This window comes from Oryx dammah, unplaced genomic scaffold (assembly GCF_014754425.2).
Source record: "Oryx dammah isolate SB20612 unplaced genomic scaffold, SCBI_Odam_1.1 HiC_scaffold_3, whole genome shotgun sequence".
Taxonomy (NCBI): Eukaryota; Metazoa; Chordata; class Mammalia; order Artiodactyla; family Bovidae; genus Oryx; species Oryx dammah.
In genome coordinates, this window is record NW_024070187.1 from 61,321,304 (window position 1) to 61,328,795 (window position 7,492).

The window sequence follows — 7,492 nt, forward strand, 5'->3', positions numbered from 1 at the left end:
ATTATACACATAATTATAAACCAAGCTGTAAGGCAACAGATTTGGGAAGAAACAAAGGACGCTTAGGAAATAGATTTGTTTGCTGGTAGCAGAAATATGCAGGCAGAGAGGAGTGTTTCTCCTGGTTGCATGCATTCGGCAGGCTGGAAGCATCAGGAGGAATGTATCACAGAGGGAGCAGGGAGCATCTGCCAACCTTAAAAGTGTGCAAAGCAGAAGTTGCCTAAGAAAACTTTAGCTAATTGATGTGATGATAACAGTAACCAAGGGCATTTAATAACATGCTAAAAGTCATTCATCCTTACCTTCCTCAGTGCCCTTCAGGTTCATCAGCAGCTGGTATTGCTTAGCCACCAGCCTTTCTAAGTGCAGCCTGTGTTTGACTTGCAGTGTTTGAAGACTCAATTACTTTGGAAGATACCTGGTTCTTGGCAAAGGTGAAACACTTCCACATCTGCTTCACTTAGTTTCTCTCTTTGTCTGGCTTATTTCACTTAGCACAAGGTCTACTGCCTGGTCTCATTTATATGTGAAATCTAAAAAGTTGAATACATAGTAGCAGAGTGTAGAAGACTGGTTACTAGGGGAGGGGAGGTGGGGCAAATGGAGAGATGTTAGTCAATGGGTACCAAGGGGTAGTTATTGGATCAGAAAGTTTTATAAGTCTAGTGTATAGCATGATGACCATAATTAGTAATCTTGTATTGAACACTGGAGATTTGCCAATTGAGCAGATTTCTGGTGCTCTCACCACACAAACATGAGTGCAAGTATAACATACACACACACACACAAAAGGTAGTGGTTAAGATATATTAACTTGGATGTAGTAATCATGTCACTATGCGCATGCATGCTAAATCGCTTCAGTTGTATCTGAATCTTTGTAGCCCACAAGGCTCCTCTGTCCTTGGGATTCTCTGGGCAAGAGGAGTGGGTTGCCATGCCCTCCTCTTGGGGAGCTTCATGACCCAGGGATCGAACCAGCGTCTAAGTCTCCTGCATTGGTAAGCAGGTTCTTTACCACTGGCCACTTGTGTAGCCCCATTTCACTGTGCATACGCGTATAAATCATCATGCTGTACGCCTCAAATATATACAATTTATATTAAAGTAAAAAAATTAAATTTAAAAAATTTAAAAAATAGACAGTCTCAGTGAACATACTGAAGCTTTTTTGCTTTATTGGAAGCTATTTCATGAATTCTTATCAGTAAGCACTCCTCTTCAGAGAGAACCACTGGAAATTCTTTGATGGGAGAAAACATTTTTATCAACTGTTGAGGAGTATCCATGTTTCAAAGTATAATTCTGCTAAGAAAAGAAAGAATGGAAACTTTTCATTCTGGCCTTATTCTGAACTTTTTGAACTTTTCCATTATAAAATAGTACAGAACACACTGGAAAACTCAAAATCCATATTTAGTAGCAAGGTGACTTTAAAAGGAATACAGCTTTTAGAGAAGAATATAAGACATCCTGAAATCTTTGCTTATGTGTAGCAAAAGTGAAACCTAGTCTTAATACTAATCAATATCTAGGAAAATCCATATTGATTCTTGACACAGCACATGCCTCATTTAGCATTCTGTGCTAAGTATTTACTTTTTTCCTTTCTATTTTCTGTGATCTTAAACCTTTTCTTTCAAACCACTTGTTAGAAAAATATTAATATCAATGTTATCTGAGCATCTAAAAGATAAGATCAGCTAAAAAAAAAACAACCAAAAAGACAGATCAGCTAGAAAGCAAAATATTTGTATTATCTAGAAAATGGTGCTAGATATAGTGACTATTTTATACAATAAAAGAAAAATGTTACGACTAATGGAAAATAGAGATCTTTTAAACTTTTTAAAAATAAAATAAATTGCTGATTGCTTTGGTCCCTGTTTTGAGTATTGCATATTTTTGTGTGTTGCTTTGCGTTTCATGGATGAAGATGTGAAGCCTGAAAAGCCCTAAGGAGAAGCACAGGTCTCAAATCTAAGGTGCTGTTTCCTGGGAGACCAGATGCCACTCATTGCTGTGCAGTGTACATATTTGCTTTGACCTTTAGAGATCTGTTTTGAGTGGTTTCCTGTCTGTGGTAGATTTTGCCTGGAAACAAGAGTTGTCAATATATTTTCTGTCACATTTTTGTTTTCTGGCTAGGAAATATTGTAGCATGTATTCACAGGAAAAAGAAATCTCTCTGTATTTCAGAACATTCTTCCCTAAGGTAAAGTTGTCTGTACTCTGTATTTTTTTCAGAGTTGGTATGAATGCTTTGCTGTTATAAATATGTGAATAGTTTTTGCAGTGTGTTAACCCCCACCAAATGTGTCCTCTTCCCATTTTCTTCTCCTTTTATGTTTGCAGAAATGGAAATCGGGGAGGATCTTTGAGCCTTTTTATAAAGTAGAAGTCTCTGAATAAAATATTTAAATTTGTTAACAATGTTATTGTGATAAATAATTGTCAAAAGCTCTCTGAGTTTCTGGAATCAAAACTAAACGTGGGACTCTCAGTTAAGAAATCTGCCAGGCATTGTGAGGGCTACAAAATGACTATGACGTGACTTTGTCCCTAGCATGACATGGTTGATAAGACAGGTTACAGGTAAATAGAACACACACTCTGTTCAATGTAGGTTGTTGGTTCTCAGATGTCTGGTGAAGACACTAAATAGTATGAGATGCTCCAAAGGACAGAATATGTGAACATGGGCGAGTTGTTGGGGGGCTTAGCTTAAAGCAGTGCCTTTAATAATATCTAGAATTTCTACATGTAAAGATGGCTGGAAAATCATGCCCAGCTCTGAACTCAGGCAGGTGGAAAACGAGGTACTTAGCAGCAATGCTTGGCAGTTGGCAAACATCCATCACAGGTTCTACGTGATCCTAAAGAAGACAATGATCCCAGTATGTCACTGTGGTTAGGAGCACAGGCTCTGGATTCAGATGACTTGGTTTTGAATCCCAGTTCTGCCCTTTACCAACTGTGTGACTTTAGGCAAGTTTCTTATACTTTCTGTGCCTATTTTCTTATTTATGAAATGGGAATAACACAAATACCTAACTCATAGAGTTATTAAGAGTATTAAATTAACATACATACAGTACTTGTGTACTTTTTAGTACCTGCCACACTGGATTAGAGATTGGGAATACTGTAAACTCTTTGAAAGCACAGGGCTTTGTTTTCATCCTGTAAGCAATGGATGTCTTTTCAGTCAAGTTATCTAGTCCAACAAAGATTGGTTTGGTAAAAGACAATAGTTGGATATTAAAAGAAGTAAGGAAATTGGGAAGTAAAAATTTAAGCATTTAGAGTCTAATATACACTCTTCCCCAATGACAGTGTACAGGACTGGTTTTTGCATAATCAAATATATGAATCTGGGAACCAAGAGAGATGAATCCTGTCAATATTACTGTTATATTTTGGCTCCAAATATTTTTGTTTCTTGTCCCCATGATGTCAGACTATCGATATCTTAGTATTCAAAGAAGGAGTGCTTTCTTTGGGAGCCAAAACAACAGTTTGTGGAAACGAAAGTTGAGACATTGATAAGGTCATTTTTGGCTTTGGATGACATCACATATACAGAAAAAAAGGTTACTGTTTGATTGATTAGTTTTGTTTGTCAATGGAAAGTAGTATTGGTGCTATACAATGTGTGTAGGCAGGAGGCTGTCTGGAACCGGGCAGTTTCTCAGACACCTCCTCCTGCTGCCACAGTCAGTGATAAAGGTCAATGGAAGATGGTAGTCTCACAATAAAAGCAGAGCGATCCTAAGGTAAGATAACCTGAAAATATAGGTTTGGATCACTCTCCTAGGAAAAGAACCCAGCCCATTAGGTGTTGACTGAGGGAGACTTAACACGAAATAAAATGAGGAAGAAATCTGTCAATATAAACCATGTTTTATGACCAGTTGTAGAAATGAGAGTACTGATCCATACATTATCACGTCCCCATTATCTCTACATTTTTCTTTACAAGTATCAGCTAACCTCTGTATTCTCTCCATCTCTTTACCTTTCCCTACTATTTCCAGAGTATGGAGTTAGTAACTATCTTTATAACTGAGTCCATATTTAAATTTAGCTTCATATGAAAACCGTCTCAGATTTTGTCTCTATCTTTGGGTCAGCTTCATTCCTTCTCCAGTTCAGTCAGATATCTAGGGGTAACCTGGGTTAGAATAAAATATTTATAGGTTCTTGGTGGAAATATTTTCAAGCATATCCTATAGCTGATGAAAAAAATTTGTTTTAACATTAAGCTAATTTATCACTGTGCTTTGGATAAAAGTGCTTGGGAATGAGAGTGTGAATTTTAAAAAGTATAGATTTGATTCGTCTACTGTGGCCTGAGTGGGAATCTGGATTAGTAAGTGTATCCCAGTAAGAAGTGACAAGTACTAGTGGTCAAAATGTGTAGGCTGTATCTTCCTTTACCAGTGACCTGTGATTATGAAAATCATGCCATTAGTGGAATAATCAAATAAGTAAAATGAATTAAAGATTTAAATGGTCAGCTAATGCTCAGGGAAACAGAATCTCCCTATCCGGAAATTTGGAAAATCTGAGGTTACGTGAGAGATATTTGCTCCTTACTAACTCCTTGAAATTTAGGAAGAGGTTGACCTACGTAATTGGAAAAATCAAAGTAGTGTTACAGTAGGTTTATGCCAGCACTTTTTTTTCAAATATCTTAGTAGTAGGAGTGATTTTTGATATATATATATAATAACTTACTTCTGAATATTACATTTATACATGGTTATTGTAGCTTTTTGTAAAATGATGGACTATAAAGGAAAAAGAAACTACCATAAATACACACTTTGGTGTTTTCTTCAGAACTTTTCACCTATATTTACATGAACTGTGTAAATTTCCATCATCCTCATTTCCCAGTGCTAATGAAGTATAAGGAGCCAGAGATCAAATTGCCAACATCCGCTGGATCATCAAAAAAGCAAGAGAGTTCCAGAAAAACACCTATTTCTGCTTTATTGACTATGCCAAAGCCTTTGACTGTGTGGATCACAATAAACTGTGGAAAATTCTGAACAAGATGAGAATACCAGAGCACCTGATCTTCCTCCTGAGAAATCTGTATGCAGGTCAGGAAGCAACAGTTAGAACTGGACATGGAACAACAGACTGGTTCCAAATAGGAAAAGGAGTACGTCAAGGCTGTACATTGTCTCCCTGCTTATTTAACTTATATGCAGAGTACATCCTGAGAAACACTGGGCTGGATGAAGCACAAGCTGGAATCAAGATTGCCAGGAGAAATATCAATAACCTCAGAAATGCAGATGACACCACCCTTAGGGCAGAAAGTGAAGAGGAACTAACGAGCTTCTTGATGAAAGTGAAAGAGGAGAGTGAAAAAGTGGGCTCAAAGCTCAACATTCAGAAAACGAAGATCATGGCATCTGGTCCCATCACTTCATGGGAAATAGATGGGGAAACAGTGGAAACAGTGGCTGACTTTATTTTTCTGGGCTCCAAAATCACTGCAGATGGTGATTGCAGCCATGAAATTAAAAGACACTTACTCCTTGGAAGGAAAGTTATGACCCACCTTGAGAGCATGTTAAAAAGCAGAGACATTACTTTGCCAACAAAGGTCCATCTAGTCAAAGCTATGGTTTTTCCAGTGGTCATGTATGGATGTGAGAGTTGTACTATAAAGAAAGCTGAGTGCCGAAGAATTGATGCTGTTGAACTGTGGTGTTGGAGAAGACTCTTGAGAGTCCCTTGGACTGCAAGGAGATCCAACCAGTCCATCCTGAAGGAAATCAGCCCTGAATATTCATGGAAAGACTGATGTTGAAGCTGAAACTCCAATATTTTGGCCACATGATACAAAGAGCTGACTCATTTGAAAAGACCCTGATGCTGGGAAAGATTGAAGGTGGGAGAAGAAGGGGATGACAAAAGATGAGATGGTTGGATGGCATCACCGACTCAATAGACATGAGTTTGAGTAAACTCTGGGAGTTGGTGATGGACAGGGAGGCCTGGTGTGCTGCAGTCCATGGGGTCGCAAAGAGTCAGACACGACTGAGCGACTGAACTGAACTGAATGAAGTATAACTGACAAATAAAAAACTGCATAATTACACTGTACCTTGTGATATTTTGAAATATGTATGCATTTTGAAATTATTACCACAGTCAAACTAATTAACTGTTTTTAATCACCTTGCAGTTATCTTTTTGTGTGTGTACAGTAAAAGCATTTAAGATTCAGTCTCTTAGCATTCAAATATATAATATCTTTGTGACCCCATGACTGTAGCCCACCAGTCTCCTCTGGCCATGGGAGTTTTCAGGCACGCGTATGGAGTGGGCTGTCATTTCTCTCCTCCAGGGGATCTTCCTGACCCAGGGATCAAACCCACATCTCCTTTCTCCTATGTTTCAGGTGGACTGTTTATCTGATGAGCCATTGGGAGGCCCATTGACACAAATGGTAAAAACGTTTTAAGATCCAGTGTTTTAACAAATTTCAAATACATATCGTGTTGTTAACTATAGTGACTATCATTAGATCTTCAGAAAGTTTTCATTCTACATTACTGAAATTTTGTGTCCTCTGACCAACATCTCCTAGCCCTCAGCTCCTGGTCACCACCATTTTACTCTCTGCTTTTATATACATCATCTGCTGCTGCTAAGTCACTTCAGTCGTGTCCGACTCTGTGTGACACCATAGATGGCAGCACACCAGGCTCCCCCATCCCTGGGATTCTCCAGGCAAGAACGCTGGAGTGGGTTGCCATTTCCTTCTCCAATGCATGAAAGTGAAAAGTGAAAGTGAAGTCGCTCAGTCATGTCCGACTCCTAGCGACCCCATGGACTGCAGCCTTCCAGGCTCCAATATAATTATAAATGTAAACTTTCTAGATTCTAGATGTAAACGCAATCATGCAGTATTTATCTTTCTGTGCTTGACATTTTGCTGAACAGAATAGTCTCTGAGTCTATCCATGTTGGTACAAATGACAAGATTTCTTTTTTTCTAAGGCTAAATAATAATATTTCATGGTATATAAGTACCAAATTTTCTTTTTCCATTCATCCACCAGTGGATGCTTAGGCTGTTTCCATATATTGGCTACTACAAAGAATACAGCAGTGAACAAAAGAGCACGGGTAGCTCTTTGAGACGTTGACTTCATTTCCTTTGGATATGTACCCAAAAGTAGTATTGCTGAATCATATGGTAGTTCTATTTTTATTTTAGGAATCTTAGCACAGTTTTCAATAGCAACCACACCAGTTTACATTCCAACCAATAATACACAAGCATTCCCTTTTCTCCACACCTTTGCAAAACTTATCTCTGGTCTTTTTGATAGTAACCATTCTAGCAGATATGAGATGACAACATCTCATCTTTATTTTTACTTTCCTAATGATTTGTGATGTTGAGCACCTTTTTCTGTACCTGTTGGCCATTTTATGTCTTCTTTGAATGAACATT